Source organism: Musca domestica, unplaced genomic scaffold, assembly GCF_030504385.1.
Source record: "Musca domestica strain aabys unplaced genomic scaffold, Musca_domestica.polishedcontigs.V.1.1 2, whole genome shotgun sequence".
Classification (NCBI taxonomy): Eukaryota; Metazoa; Arthropoda; class Insecta; order Diptera; family Muscidae; genus Musca; species Musca domestica.
This window is the reverse complement of record NW_026712249.1, coordinates 37,126,144-37,142,743: the sequence shown is the minus strand read 5'-3', so window position 1 is coordinate 37,142,743 and position 16,600 is coordinate 37,126,144. Positions and strand designations below refer to the sequence as shown.

Genomic DNA, 16,600 nt, shown 5'->3' with positions numbered 1-16,600 from the left:
TCTCGCTCTCATTGACGCTTTGAAAACAGAAGCAAAAAAAAAAAACAAGTAAAAAAGCTGTAAGGGCCGAACTTTGAATACCCTCCACCATTTGAAACGAATTTGGCAATTCGCAAAAACAATAAAATCCGTTAAAATCTTAGAAATACCGAATGTAGCCGTTATATTAGGGTCAATACGACGACATGGACCTGCATAGGTAATTTTTTTCATAAGCCATTGCAATATTGAAATGCGAAACTTAGAATAAAAATCCGTGAATAATGTAGTTACAGTCATCAAAATACTGAATATCGGAAGGGGGCTATACGAAGGCGTGGACCTGCACAAACAATTTTCTGTCTTAGGATTTAGTATTCATTGCGAACTTCAAATACCAAATGAATAATTTTGCTAAAATCATCAAAATACCGAATATTGGGAGGTACCGTTATGTGGGGGCTATATGATAACGTGGACCTGCATAGACAAATTTCTGTCTTAGGCTATAGTATTCATTACAAACTTCAAATAGCAAATTCGAAACAATTCCGGTGAATAATGTTGCTAAAATCATCAAAATACCGAATATCGGGAGGTACCGTTATGTGGGGGCTATATGAAGACGTGGACCTACATGGCTCATTTTTTTACTTAGGATGTGGTCTTTATTAAGAACTTCAAATACCAAATTTGAAACGATTCCGGTAAATAATGTCGCTAAAATCATCAAACTGTCGAATATCGGGGGGTACCGTTATATGGGGGCTATATGAAAACGTGGACCTACATGGATCATTTTTTTACTTAGGATGTGGTCTTTATTAAGAACTTCAAATACCAAATTTGAAACGATTCCGGTAAATAATGTCGCTAAAATCATCAAACTGTCGAATATCGGGGGGTACCGTTATATGGGAGCTATACGTGGCCTGCACACACAGTTTTCTGTCTTAGGCTGTAGAATTCATTACGAACTTCAAATACCAAATTTGAAACAATTCCGGTGAACAATGTCGCTAAAATCATCAAAATACCGAATATCGGGAGGTAACGTTATATGGGGACTATACGAAAACGTGGACCTGCATACACAGTTTTCTGTCTTAGGCTGTAGCATTCATTACGAACTTCAAATGGTAAATTCGAAACAATTCCGGTGAACAATGTTGCTAAAATCATCAAAATACCGAATATCGGGAGGTACCTATATATGGGGCCATATGAAGACGTGGACCTGCAGACAAAAGTTTTTGTTTTAGGCTGTAGAATTCATTACGAACTTCAAATAGCAAATTCGAAACAATTCCGGTGAATAATATTGCTAAAATCATCAAAATACCGAATATCGGGAGGTATCGTTTAATCGGGGCTACACGAAGACGTGGACCTGCACAGACAATTTTCTGTCTTAGGCTGTAGTATCCATTTCGAACTTTAAGTGCCATATTTGAAACAATTCCGGTGAATAATGTCGCTAAAATCATCAAAATACCGATTATCGGGAGGTACCTTTATATGGGGGCCATACAAAGACGTGGACCTGCACAGACAATTTTCTGCCTTAGCCTATAGTATTCATTGCAAACTTCAAATAGCAAATTCAAAACAATTCTGGTGAATAATGTAGCTACAGTCATCAAAATACCGAATATCGGGAGGTACCGTATTATGGGGGCTATACGAAGACGTCGACCTGCATAGAAAATTTTCTGCCTTAGGCTGTAGTATTTATTACGAATCTCAAATGCCAAATTTGGAACAATTCCGGTGAATAATGTCGCTAAAATCATAAAAATACCTAATATCGGGAGGTACCGTTATAGGGGGGCTATATGATAAGGTGGACCTACATGGCCCATTTACGAACTTAAACTGCCTACTGGCAAAATATACACGTGTGCAAAATTTTAGCCTTTTATCTCAATTCGTTCGAAAGATAGCGTGATTACAACAGACAGACCGACACATAGACAGACAGACGGACATGGCTAAATCGCCTTAGAATTTTATGCTGATTAAGAGTATATATATATGGGTCTGACATGAGTATTTCGAGGAGTTACAAACGGAATGACAAAATTAATATACCCTCCATAGTATGGTGGAGGATATAAAAACAGAAATCGTGCTATGGTGGTGCAAGGACTTGAGTCTTTGGCTAACAGCTTCTAGTTTGAAATCAGTGTTGTATTGTAAATCAATTAGTTTACTTGATTGATATGATTGGGGGGGTAGCAAAACGCTTTGCAGAAAAACCAGCTATGCGCACACACACACACAGACACATGTTTACATTAATGTACACACAATACCGCTTAAGTGGTCATTGTATTGGCTCCCTACTCTGAACAGAATATTGAACAGCAAAGCGTTGTTTTTTCATATTTCTTTAATTATCGGAATTATTAGAGTGTAAACTATTGAAGCTACTGCTACTACTGCGAGTGGTGCTGCTCACAACAAGGCATTGGACCCTTACCCCATCACACTACACTCTGTTGTGAATTTTTGAGTAGTTTTTCTTTTTTTTGTTTCTTTTTCTCTCCCCTATTCATTTGATGAAAATACACACGTTGCCATATTTGCCTCCCCTTGTTTATTTCTAAACCAATTCGAAAAAATGATGGATAGCACAGAGTACGACCACAGAGAATATGGATTTGCAAACCATTAAAATCAACACATTGAGGAAGTGCTACGCTACAGGATGTTGGCAAGAGCCATTGCTGCCACTTGAATATTGATTGAGTGTAAATTTTCATGCTTACATACACATGTGAAGATATTAGGATTTTCTTCGAAGCTAAAGAAGGCTTTGATTGCAGTTATTGTTTCAATTGTATACCTTGGTGATTTTTCGAAATATTTTTTTAAAATTTTCTAAGGAAATTTTGCAACACCGGGTAATACACTATTCAGAGAGATTCCAAGAGACGTTGCTGGCCTTCATTTTTTGTATGAATGAAATAGATATTTAGATTTCACTGGCTTGGTCTGTCGATTAATTATAGTGTAAACCTAATTTTTGGGTTTTGAAAACTTTTTTTTGTGATGAGAGCCCTTTTTTGGTATAAAAAGAGCCTCCCCCAAAAGACTCCCCATTAAACTATTGAGTTAAAATTTATTTTAATACCCTCATCCATATGACTAGAGAGGGTATATATATCATTTGATACAGCCAAAATATTCCTTATCGAAAAAAACGGGTTTAGACCCTGTGTCTCTTTTTGTACCAAATCCTTTTCAGGATTTGGAGTCGATCTAGGGGGTGTCCGTCCGTATGTCTGTCTGACAGATGCGTACTATAACTCTCGAAAAAGGTATCCGATTGTGTCTAATAATATTATTGTCAAACTTAGATCGAGCTCGGAGATGGGCAATATCGGTCCATTCCTTCTGGTACCTCCTCCACAAAAGGTCGACATTTTTTTAAGAAAATATTTGACTGCACAGAAAGAGATAGGATCATCCAATTTGTCTCTAAATTCGCAAATCCTAATATTTGTATCAGTGCAAGATCAGGTGTGGAAATGGACAATGCTCCACTCCCTTATAACTCCCTTTAAAATACCTCAACTTAAAAGGGTAGGGTCAAAAATTTTAATAATTATATCTCTTATAAAATGTGATGTAAGTGTCCGAGTGTCTTCAAATTTGTTATATCAAAATATTCGTACTAACTCGAGAACTGGTGTGAGGATGGAATATATCGGACCACTCTTTTGGGTACCTCCCCCACAAAGGGTTAAAATTTTGAATATTCATGAAGCCTATAAAACACGATATTAATATCCGATTCCATTCAGACTTGTCACACCTCAATATTTCTATCAACATAAGATCTGTTTTAAAGATGGAAGATATCGGACCATTCTTCAGGTATTTCCACCACAACGGTTTAAAAGTTTGAATAACCAACACACTTAAAACTGCGTAGTAAGCATCCGATTTCCTTCAAATTTCACACGTCCCAATATTTCAATTAACACAAGATCTGGGGTGAAGATGATAGATATAGGCCCACCCCTTCTGATATCTCCCCACAAAGGCTCACAATTTTCTTTTGATTCCTAATGTGAATATAAAATTAATCTGCTCACTCCTACTAGTTCGAATTGCTCACCTTTGGCACGAATTATGGCCTTCAAACGGCCAATGAAACCGTTACACGGATGTTGCTCTGCGGTATTTTGGCCCATTCCCGGCGAAGCGCTTGTTTGAGACTATCGACACTTTGGTATTTTTTAGTGCCAACCTTGCTTTCCAAAATACTCCAGACACAATAGTCCAACGGATTGGTATCTGGAGATTTTACTGGCCATTGTGCACTGGAAATGAAGCGAGTTACTTACCTCATTTTGTAACCATTCTTGGGTGGCGCGTGCTGAATGCCATTTTCCCATCGGAGAAAACCAAATTCGGCAGTTCACCACTTTCGGCCAAGCGAAGTAACTCTTTAGCTCTTTTGAGTCTATTTTCTTCAACTTGCGGTGTAAGTTCTTGCACTTTTTGCAATTTCATTGGCTTTTCCCCGAGCTCACAAAAGATTTATTCACATGGAAATGCTGGAGTGCTCTAACGATAGCCACTTGTGGTCTTCCAGCCATATATAAAGCAATCACACTATCACGCTTGAATTCCATTACGAATAACTTTTTTTCTAGGAAATTCTCACCAAAAGGCTTTTGTAAGCTTGTAAACAATATAATGAGCTGTAACTGGAATAATTTTAACAGCTATCGGATGAGTGGCTTAGAAATGACAGCATTCTGAGATGGGTGCAGTTTTTTCATCTCACCCTGTATATTTCTTCACTGTAAAATCACCACAAATAGTTTGAGTAAAATATTAAGCTTTTCAGAACTCTGCAACAGGGTATCTTAAAGCCATTTTTTTATCTTTTGGTTTCAAAAGTCCCTTTAAATTTGTAATAGCATATTGCTTGCCATTCAGTGCAAAACTGAGGCAAAAATCCTAACAATACCTCTAATTGACCTAAATGCACCGACTTTTTATACCATCCACCTTTTCATTTCATTTGTAACGTCTTTAAATATTCGCGGTAGACCGCATAAAGTATATATATTCATAATCAGCACAAAATTCGATATAAAGTTGTCGATTTAACGATGTCTGTATGTCTGTTGAAATTACGATACAGCGTAGACATAGAGCTTAAAATTTTGGCCCAAGAATTTGTATTGTGTCTGGGATGGTTGTTATTGAAAATGAGATATATAGGTCCACGTTTTGGTTTATCCGCCATTTAATTATTTTCATGTTTTTCAAGAAACCAATGATCGGGCTACTTGACCTTTAAAAGGGAGAACACGGAAATATCGGTCTTGAGACGTTTGTAGAACGAAATGGACAAATCTAAGTTTTCTTCAATTTTCCAAATTACCATTTTACGACGGGAAATGGTATTTTACATCTATTTACATCACTAACATGTCCCAAAAGCTCGAAATTTTCCTCCAATTTCTTTGGTGCGTTTCCAAACAAAAAGCATAACATCATCACAAAAATTTTTAGAAGTCAATATATCAAAACGTAATCAGTATTTCAAAAAATGTCCATCTTCCCTATTGTTTTCCAAGAATTTCATCTGTGTTTTGATAAAATCAAAATATTTTCTCGTTATGCGATTTCATCCATTCCGTTATACAACAGCACAATTTGTGGGAAATTCTTCTTCTGTTTTCATTTGATAGTCTGTGGTTTGTTGATGCCAAATCGGCTTATTTTCATCGTAAGATACTTTATTATTGACCTATGTTTGTTATCCCTGCTTGTTTTTCTGAATGTCCACCGGTCCGTACGGGCGGGCCGTCATTGTTATGTGGTCGTTATGTATTATTTTATGTGGTTTTTGTGTTCAGTTGTTTTCTCTCTGTGTTTTTTTTTTCTGTTCTTGGAAATCGGCTTAAATATGTCAAATACACATTGTCAAGGGTTCTCGTTAGGCAAATGCGTCAAACAAAACCAGTTTTGCCGAATGACAGGACATTATGTAAGAAGTTAATGCTAGACATGCCAACGATTTATGTGACAAAAAGGGTTATAAGTATTTTTTAATTAACCCACAATTTTAGGGGGTGGCCTAAGTATGGGGGATGAGATTGGGAATAATTCGGTATCCCTTTTAGTTTTGACAAATCACAGCTATATTCTAATTACCTTATATAGAAAGTAGAAAATATAAAAGTTTTGTGGTTATTTTTCGACAAAAGTTCTGGGTCACATAAATATTCATGAGCTTAACAAATAATTTAAATTAAAACAAAAAAATTTTAATAAACCCGAAATAGCAATGGTAGAATTGCAATACTTAGATTAGGTCTAAATTCTATTAATTTCCTCTGATGTTCGGAGAATTTACAAGGGCTAGAAATTTTTTATACCCTCCACCATACTCTGGAGGGTATATTAACTTTGTCATTCCGTTTGTAACTCCTCGAAATACTGATGTCAGACCCAATAAAATATATAAATTCATGATCAGCGTAAAATTCTAAGTCGATTTAGAGATATCTGTCTGTCTGTCTGCCGACCTGTCGATTGTAATCTCGCTTTCTTTCGAACAAATTGAGATAGAAGACTACAATTTTGCACACATGTTTATTTTACCAGTAGGCAGGTTAAGTTCGTAAATGGGCCATGTAGATCCACGTTTTCATATAGCCCCCATATAACGGTACCTCCCGATATTCGGTATTTTGATGATTTTAGCGATATAATTCACCGGAGTTGTTCCAAATCCGGTATTTGAAGTTCGTAATGAATACTACAGCATATGACAGAAAATTGTCTATGCAAGCCCACGTCTTCGTATAGCCCCCATATAACGGCACCTCCCTATATTCGGTATTTTGATGATTTTACCGACATTATTCACCGGAATTGTTTCAAATTTGGCATTTGAAGTTCGTAATGGGAACTTCAGTCTGTGACAGAAAATTGTCTATGCAGGTCCGGGTCTTCGTATAAGCCCCATATATCAGTACCTCCTTATATTCGGTATTTTGTGGATTTAAGGTATTATACTCACCGAAATTTCTGAGATGTCTTATTTGAAGATCGTAATAGATGCTACAGCCTGTGACAGAAAATTGTCTATGCAGGTCCAGGTCTTCGTATAGCTCCTATAAAACGGTACCTCCCTATATACGGTATCTTGATGATTTTAGCTACATTATTCACAGTCTATTTCAAATTTCGAATTTGAATATGGTAGCGGTTTATGACAAACAATGCCTATGTAGGTCCACATCGTTTAGACCACAATATAACGGCTATATTCGCCATTTTTAAGATTTTAACAGAATTTTTTAACGGATTTTATTTTTCTTTCCATTAAATTCGTTCCAAATTTTGGAGGGTATTCAAAGTTCGGCCTGGCCAAACTTTCTGCTTTTTAACTTTTTAATTTTCGTAAAATTTGGACTTTCGTATAGACCAAAACCAAACTACACAAATACTCCATTTCCAACTTCGAATATAATTACTCTGTAACAATCTATACTATTATTAGATTTTATTCTCCTCAACAGTTTTTAGGAATTTCCCATGTATTTGTTTCTTACAAATACTTTTTATATTGCCAGGACGACAAAAAAGGAGTGTAATTAATACGAGCTGTGTATGTGTGTGCATGTGTGCGTAATCATGCTATTGAAACTTAATTAAATTTTCTGTTAATTGCTTGTTTTCAATTAATATTAGCTTTTTATATCATTACGTCGGAGATAATGTTAAGTGATCATCCATTTGTTTGTCCGTAGGTTGGACGTTGATTTATTTAATGCGATTACATAGTCAATGAATTTTTAAGTATTTTAAAGTTTTATTTTGAAAGTAATTTTGTGAAATTGATTTCGAGTAGTTTGAAGGCCATTGAGAATTTTTTTAAGGGTAGAAAATTTGGAGGAGGCTAATGTAATCTTTAAAGGAATACAAATGGAGGAAATTCTATATTTAACAAAAACAAGTAAAAAAGCACCTAACTTTTAATACCCTCCAGCATTTGGAAGGAACTTGGAACATTAAAAAAAAAAAGAAAAATATCCGAAAACTACCACTTAAATGAAAACCGTAATATGGAGACTCTACGAAGACGTTGACCTGCTTATGATTTTTTTTTGTCATAGGCTATTATATACCATTATTTTAGGCTACTCTACACGTATTAGAATAATAATATGTTTAGTATTTATAGCATATATTAAGGCGCGTTTCTTACTTTTTTTAAATTTTATAGCATTATTTTAGGCGCCCAAAGAATTTCTTTAAAAAGAACATTTTATACCATAGTATATGAAGTAATCTCAAGGCTAGTTTACATATATGACAGTAATGATATATTTAGCATTCTATAGCATACTTGTAGGAGCTTCACATAATTTTAAATAAATAATTTTTCTATTATAGTATATGAAATAGTTCTTTTGCAAAAATCATACAATGCCATTGAAAACTAATCCCGCTTCCCCTTTTCAAAAAATTCGCATTTCATGATTTTCTAAAATTGCATTTTCCAAAAATTAGCGCTTCAAATTGAAAATTTTAAACAAATTCTGTTAAAAATTGTGCTTAAAATAACCAAAACCCCAAATATTCGGAGGTACTGCTCTAGGAGCTGTACTTCTGAAGCAATGAACCTAATCCAGCAATCTTCTGATTCCAGAGTCTCAAGACTCCAATCTCTACGCATCAAATTTTAAATGATTTCCGTGAAAAATGTAGGTAAAATCGTTTTAATACCTAATATCGCGAAGTACCGAAACATCGGAGCTGTAAGAAAATGTGGACCCACGCAAACAATAATCTGTCACAAGTGTTAAAATAATCACGATCCATAAGTAACGCTTTTAAACAATTCCATTTGAAAATGTGGTTAAAATCGTCGAAATACGGAAAATCGAAAGGTACACTTATGAAGATTTGGAGGCTATACGAAATCGTGAACCGACATTGCTCTTTTGCGAACTTAATAAAACATTCTGACAAAATACACTAATATGTCAATTCGAAAGAAATCGATTACCATAGTGTGAGGGTTTAAAAAATCCTCGTTCTGCCAGAACACGATTTTTCTTGTTTTTAATAGAAAATATATATTTTTAAATAGAAAAACAATTCTGTAGTCTTTGAAACATATTTTTCAAAAACAAGAAGGCGTGTGATAAATAATCCCTTTAAGTCCTTAAATTTTTACCTGAAACATATTTGAAAATCGCTCTATTTGTCCATGAAAAGTTATTTAAGAAAAAGTCCACTCTCCATTAATCCTTAAATGTCTATTTGAAAACCACACGGTCCTTGTAAAATGTATCTTCAGAAAGGCACGTTCAAATTAAGCTTAAATTGTCTTTACAAAAAACAAAAAAAAAAAAAAAACACACAGCTTAAACTTTTTTTCCGAAGATATTCAACCGCCTTACAAGAACATTTTTTAAAAGAAATTTAGCCTCCTTAAAAACTTCATAGCAAAAGCCAAACCAAGGCTACAAAGCCCTTTAAAAATTCTTTTAAAGAAATTGCAAGCTCCCAAATACATTTTTCAAATACTCCATTTCTGATAATTTTTTTCTTTTATATTTTTATCATAAAATTCACGATATTTTAAAAGTTATTAAAGACAAAGATTCTATTAACCTTTGAAAAAATTATACTACCAAATCCACGTTTTACTAGTTTTTGAAACAAAATTGAACCATTTTATGATTTATTTGCCTTTGTGATTACATTTTTCAAAAATCCAACCCGTATTACATAACGAACATAAATTTTTAATACAATTCAAACTCCATTAATACTCAAATGAAGTCGACGCTCCTGAAAAAATATGTAAGAAGCACCAAATATGTGTCAATGATTTCAACAACTATTTTTGAGTTAATTTCTTTAATATTACGAATAATGTAAAAACACTTAAAATGTATTTAAAAAACTGGTCCCTTGTATTCGGATTGAGGCTTATTAACCATTTCATTTGTTATTGTTTTAAATATCAATACCTTGCGATACAAAGGACCTCTTGTGTTGGATTTTAATGACCACCTTTTTGCAATGCACAATGGATGTCATTGTAAATATCATTAACACTCCGAAAACGAGAGAAAACATTCAATTACGCCAAACTAATTAATATGTTAATTGATTTTTTACACAATTTAAATTCACCATTCAATGCGTTAAAGTGTGCGGTTGACAAGGAATTGTTTTTGAAGTATTTTAAAAGTTACAAAGAAAAAAAAAAACGTCATCATCTGTACACATTTTGCTGGTACAAGAATATTTCGTATGAAAACTTCGGAAGTCCACAATTTAATAAGCCAAATTAGATGTATATTGAATTGGGAACTTCGGAAGTTTAAGTTTTTCGGAGGGCAGATTGCACATTTTGTTAGAGTCATACGTAAATTGGCTTTTCCACATTTATCTTAAGTATATTTATAGCATACTTTTAGATGCTTCCCAGCATTTTTAAACTAAACAGTTTATTTCTCTTTCGATAAGAGCTTTGTGATTTGAAATTTTCAATGACAAGAAAAGCCAGGGAGACACTATAAGCGACGCATCAGTTATACTTGGTGTAGATGAGCTTATAGTATACAGGGTGAGATAAAAAATACTGCAACAAAGTCAAACGCCATAAAGTTTACATTGTTTTTTTTAATTTTATTGAATGAAAGCAAAAAATGTCGGAAATAGAGTAAAATTTTAGAATAAGTATAGATTTGTTCGAACTGATCACCTTTGGCATGAACTATGGCATTAAACTGACAATGAAACCGTCACAAGCTGCCCGAATATTGCTTTGCGGTATTTTGGCCCATTCCCGGCGAAGCGCTTGCTTGAGGTGATCGACACTTTGGTATTTTTTAGTGCCAACCTTGCTTTCCAAAATACTGCAGACACAATAGCCCAACGAATTGGTATCCGGAGATCGGACGAGTAGCTTAGAAATTACAGCAGTCTAAAGTTGGTTGCAGTTTTTTCATCTCACCCTGTATATTAATATTTTTATGGATAATATGTATAGTATTAGCATTTGCATATGAACATCAATCAATGACTTTACATCAGGACCAGACAAGAGTAGGCAAGTGTGTCTTCTCTCAGCGAAATTTAATCCCCACTCACAATCAGGGCCATTTAAAACAACGTAATCATAGAGCAACAAAATTGGAAGAACATAAACGTGCGGCTCTCTTCCTAGCCCTGCTAAACACAGTGTAGATTCCTGTGATTAAATTTTAAAGCATATTTTCAGCTGTAAAGGCTAACTTTAATTTTAATAAATAATTAATTTCAATTTAAAGGTATTTAATGCAAATAAACAGACAACTGAACATCAGACCTTTCGTCGTCCACCCTCCCAATTGATGCTCATTAATTCATTGCACACAATTGCCTTATTTTATTATTCAATGGGCCTTTCTCTCTTGTTATTTTTCGAATATATATAGTATTTTTATTTCATTATTTTGATTGAAATGTAGTATGAGCTTCTCTTTTGAAAATGTTCTTGTTTTTCAATTTAAAAATAGCAGATACCAAAACAATATTAAATATGTATTTTTATTCCTGTTTGTGTACACAGTGGACAGTGGCTATGGAATATTAAAATGTCGAATAAAACTTGGGAATTGTTAAAACTAATAAATTATAAGATAAGGAGTTTAATAATTTAGGAGTTCCAAGCTCATTTACGAACTTAACGCTCAAATCATATTAGAGTCGTTTTTATAATAAATGTATCTTTAGATTTTATAGCATACTTTTAGACGTTTAATAAAACAAAAATCTACGATCTCGAAATGCTTGTACCACAGGCAATATTGAATTTTTACCCAGTGTAAAGGCATGCAACTAAAATAATGAATATAAAATGTAGAAACACTTACTTTACATATACATATCCTTAAGATCATGTGCCAAGTGGCCTTAAAGGATTGTTTACACATCATGTTATAGTCATACGTAAAGTGATTTTCCACATTTATCTTTAGCAGTCTTAAAGCATATTTTAAGGTACCCACAATTTTTATAAATATTACATTTTATAGTATAAGTAAAATAAAAATATATAATTGTATTTGAAAAGTCGCTTAAAAGTATGCTATAAAAATTACAAAAATAAAATTTTAAAGCCACTTTACATATGTGTAAGCTAGCCTTGTACATAATTAGCTTGGAAGAAACAGTTTAAGAATGTATGAAATTGTGACCTTTAAAAAATAGTAACTGTGTGTGTCGGCAGATGGCGCTATCTTTATACAATATTATTACTTTTTGGCATTTATATAATGGGTCCGCCATATAACTTTTTTTCTGAAAATGCTTTAAAAAAGTACTACTGAGTATTTTTTATACCCTCCACCATTCTATGGAGGGTATATTAGCTTTGTCATTCCGTTTGTAAGTCCTCGCAATATTCATAATAGACCCTACAAAGTAAATATATCCGTCTGTCTGTTGTGATCATGCTATCTTTCGAACGAATTGAGATAGAAGGCTAAAATTTTGTATGTATGCATAGTTTACCAGTAGGCAGGTTAAGTTCGTAAATGGGCCATGTCGGTCCACGTTTTCGTATAGCTCCCATATAACAGCACCTCCCAATATTCGGTATTTTGATGATTTCTTAATGGATACTAATTTCGTATTTAAAGTTCGTAGTGGGTACTACAGCCTATGACAAAAATCTTTGTATGCTGGTCCACTTCTTCATATAGCCCCCATATAACGGTTTAACGGAAGTTTTCGGATTTTTTTGGAAGTTTTTTAAGTTCTTTCAAATGGTGGAGGGTATTAAAAGTTCGGCCCGGTCGAATTTAGATTCTTTTTTACTTATTCAAAGTTCTCTTATCTTTGGCGGCATCCACAAGGAATAGTCCAACTATATCAAATCGCTCTGAAGTGGCCAACCGACATCAGCTCTGTGGCTGATAATGCGATCTTCAAAAACAGGGTACAAAACATTGAGTGTAGCTTATGCTATGTAGAACGTAGCGATGTCATGTTGAAACCAAATGTTTCCAATATCCTCTTGGATATTCTTCAAATAATGGCGCAATTATGCCTTTGGACCAAAATCAGCACCAAACATCGACTCGTTTTGGGTGCATCGGATTTTCAATGTATGCGAGATTATTGTGCCAAAATGTAAAAAATTAGCCTGTTTAAATACGGAGGTAACAGTTCTGCCCTTGTTCCAAAATCCGTACACAATTTTGGCACACATTTTGCAACATTACCATTATACACAAGCATATTCGTTCAGCGGAAGGATGAAAATTACCATCTTTCAAATCAGACATGAGTTAGATGTTACTATACACCATATAAACACTAGTTGTTATGTTAAATGACGGACCCTGTGGGTACTCTATATAGTTTCTATGTAGTTTCACTGATGGTAAAAATCGACTATTGCCTGTGGTAAAAAGTTGGCTCTTTACAAGCAATTTTGAAGTCGTAAATTTTTGGTAGGCTTTTATCAGGCCTACAAATAAGCAACGATTGAAGTGTTTTTTTTTTTTTTTTTTTTTTTTTTTTGTTTTAATGAAATGCAAATTTTAGCTTACAATCAGTTTACGAAGCTTCGAAGTGGACTTTGTTTTGATAACTAAAAATCGAAAATCAATGTTAACTGATAGACCCAAAATGAAATATCGAAAAGTCGACTTTTTTCCTGAAGGAGAAATTCAAAAGGTCTTAAATCGACAATGCATCCCAAATACTTTGTTCCCCTATTTTTATATATATATATTTTGTATTTTTATATCTCTTTTTTATATTTTCGTTGACCTTGCACCACTGTGCCCTGTTTATTTGTACAACTACAACCAGGCAACCAACAAAACTACCAATGTTGCCATAGTAGCAGCAACATTTTCATTTTATGTGCAATATATGTCACACAAAGGACATCATCTCACACGCACACACACACACACACACTAATACATTTTTCAAAATAAACACACCGACATTCGTAGAGAAGGAGCAAATCAAATAGTTTCACATGTCGTTATGCCAAACATAGACGCACACAAACACATTTAATAAATTCCTGCAACTAAATAAAACATAGAAATAACAACCCAGTGAGCATTTTCTATGGAATTCAGGGGCAACCATGGAAATTTGTCATATAAATAATTCTAGATGATGACAGGGAATTTTTTTTCGCAGAATAGAAGGTCAAAATAATCTTTCGATTCATGGAAAATTGCAGTTGTATAAAATGGCTGATAAGACATCTAAGGGAGGGGTCTGAGGATTCTTATTTAATATTATATTATAACGAAATTGTGTGAAACTGATATGTATTAGGAAAAAAGGGTGCTTGAAATATTTTCTCCACCCTATCAGACCTTATTAAATCAAACTTATTTAAAACGAAAAAGCATGTTCAGAGGAAATTCAATAATTTACAGGATGAGATGAAAAAACTGCAACCAACTTCAGACTGCTGTCATTTCTAAGCCACTTGCCGACAGCTGTTAAAAATATTCCAGTGACAGCTCATTATATTGTTTACAAGCGTACAAAAGCATTTTGGTGAGAATTTTCCAGAAAAAAAGTCATTCGTGATGGAATTCAAGCGTGATAGTGTGATTTTTTTTATATTTGGCTGAAAAATCACAACTGGCTATCGTTAGAGCACTCCATCATTTAAACGTGAATAAATCGTTTGTGTTTCGTACCATCGCTCGTTACCGTGATACTAGGAGCGTAGCCCGACGTCAAGACAGTGGACGGAACAAAACAACAACATCAGCAGAAATGGTTCGAAAAGTAAAGAAGCGACTTGATCGAAACCCGCGGCGCAGTGACCGAAAACGGGCTCGTGAGGTGGACATATCGCAATATTCCATTCGGCAAATATTGAAAAATGAGCTCGGTGTAAAGCCATTGAAATTCCAAAAAGTGCAAGAACTTACATCGCAACAGAAGGAAAATAGACTCAAAAGAGCTAAAGAGTTGTTTCGCTTGGCCGAAAGTGGTGGACTGCCGAATTTGGTTTTCTCCGATGAGAATACATTCGTTGTCCAGCAGTTTGTAAACAAACAAACGTGTTTACTTGCCAAAGAGGTCAGCGGAAAATGTGCACCTTCGGTTGGCCACCAGAACTCAAGCGCCGGCCATGGGGATTGTGTGGCCGCCATAACAGCCGCTCTCCACTCATCAGAATAAATGCCAAATACTATCTCGAAAATATTCTGGAGGATGTATTAAAGCCTTGGGCAGACAAACATTTTGGCCGCAGACCTTGGACATTCCAACAGGACTCAGCACGCGCCACCCAAGAATTGTTACAAAAAGAGGTTCTTCGCTTTATTTCCAGAGCACAATGGCCACCAAAATATAGAACTCAAGCGCCGGCGTTGGTCACGGTGCGGGCCGCCATAACAGCCGATGGTCGCTCTCCGCTCGAATCAGAATAAATGGCGAATATTATCGTGAAAATATTCTGGAGGATGTATTAAAGCTTTGGGCACCAAACATTTTGGTCGCAGACCTTGGACATTCCAACAGGACTCAGCTCACGCCACCCAAGAATGATTACAAAATGACGTTCCTCGCTTCATTTCCAGCGCACAATGGCCACCAAAATCTCCGGATACCAATCCGCGTTGGACAATTGTGTCTGGAGTATTTTGGAAAGCAAGGTTGGCACTAAAAAATACCAAAGTGTTCATTACCTCAAACAAGGGCTTCGCCGGGAATGGGCCCAAATACCGCAAAGCAACGTTGGGACAGCGTGTTACGGTTTCCTTAGCCGTTTGAAGGCCATAATTCGTGCCAAAGTTGACCAATTCGAACAAATCTAAACTTATTCTAAAATTTGATGCGATTTCCGACATATTTTGCTTTCAGTGTTGCAGTTTTTTTTCACACCCTGTATTTTCTTGGATGTTTAGAAAATAGCTCTTTACAAATATTTTTTTTATTAAAAATATTTTGCAGACAATTTTCAATGCTCTGTGAAGAAAGTCATAATGAAACCTTGAATTTTGTAAATTTGAATTTTCTTTGGAATTTTGATGAGCATGGAATATTCGATTTAAAATGACAATAATAATAGCTGAAATACCCAAAATGGAATATTTTGTAGAGTATAATGTCAATATTATTTACGAAGAAAAAAATAATGAACGAATGTTTCTCTTCTTTTCGAGAGAAAATTTATTTCATGATTGAAATTTCATTGGAAATTGTGAAATTGAGTAAAAACAGTAAAAAAGGCAGCAAATGGTTTTTCAATCGTAAAATATATTATAGACTCAAAAAAAGTACAGTATGGGTAGGACTAACAATTCGAACGAAAAATTATTTATATTGATATTTTAGATATTTTCCAAAAAAAAAGAAGAATGAATTTCGGGGAAATTTCTCTGATGTTCAAATTGTGTTTTCAGAAGATAATGTTCACTGGGACGCTTATGTTTAGCAAAATATGGCAATCAAAAAAGCCCCAAGCTAAAGTCATTACTAAGTGTATAACAACCGCATAATCTCAGCCAACTCATGCATACTACGACTACTACCACCGCTTCTTCTGCTGCCACTACACCACCTGGCTTTCTTGTAGATAATGCAG

At 34.7% G+C, this 16,600-nt stretch overlaps 1 protein-coding gene across 10 annotated transcripts in view; it reads left to right on the top strand.

Moving 5' to 3' along the window:
* Positions 1 to 16,600, top strand: part of LOC101897857 (neurobeachin) — a 236,395-nt gene that overhangs the window by 131,355 nt on the left and 88,440 nt on the right. The gene's annotated exons all lie outside the window — the stretch shown is intronic.